The following is a 731-nucleotide window of genomic DNA, read 5'->3' as shown; positions in this document are numbered from 1 at the left end:
TAAGTATTTCCCTCGATTATAAACCAAGGTTATCAATCCAGTAGGAGAACCACGCAACAACTTATTAGCAGCACCTACACTCAAAATAACAAATACTTGCACCCAATGCAAACAAGGGGTTGTCAATCCCTTGGCATTTAATTGCAAGGTTTAAATCTCGTAGTGATAAATAGGTAAATAAAAACACAAATAAAATAAAATAAAGTAAATAAAATTGCATCAAGGTATTTTTGTATTTTAATATATGAATTAGATAGAGGCTTCTCTCTTGAAAATAGCATACGGTTGAGTAAACAAATTACTGTTGGGAAATTGATAAAAAAAGTGAATAATCATGACGATATCTAATGCAAGGATCATGTATATAGGCATCACTTCCGAGACAAGTACACTGACTCCTGCCTGCATCTACTACTATCACTCCACACATCGACCGCTATACAGCATGCATCTAGAGTATTAAGTTCATAAAGAACGGAGTAACGCCTTAAGCAAGATGACATGATGTGGACAAACTAAACTCAATTAATATGAATAAACCCTTTATCCTTAATGGAAACAATACAAATACGTTTCATGTCCCTTTCTATCACTAGGATTGAGCACCGCAAGATCGAACCCTTCACAAAGCACCTCTCTCATTGTAAGAAAAATCAATCTACTTGGCCAAACCAAATCAAAGATCAGAGAGAAATACAAAGCTATACTAATCATGCATAAAAGAGTTCAGA

This window comes from Triticum dicoccoides, chromosome 2B (assembly GCF_002162155.2).
Source record: "Triticum dicoccoides isolate Atlit2015 ecotype Zavitan chromosome 2B, WEW_v2.0, whole genome shotgun sequence".
Lineage (NCBI taxonomy): Eukaryota > Viridiplantae > Streptophyta > Magnoliopsida > Poales > Poaceae > Triticum > Triticum dicoccoides.
This window is presented reverse-complemented; position numbering follows the sequence as displayed.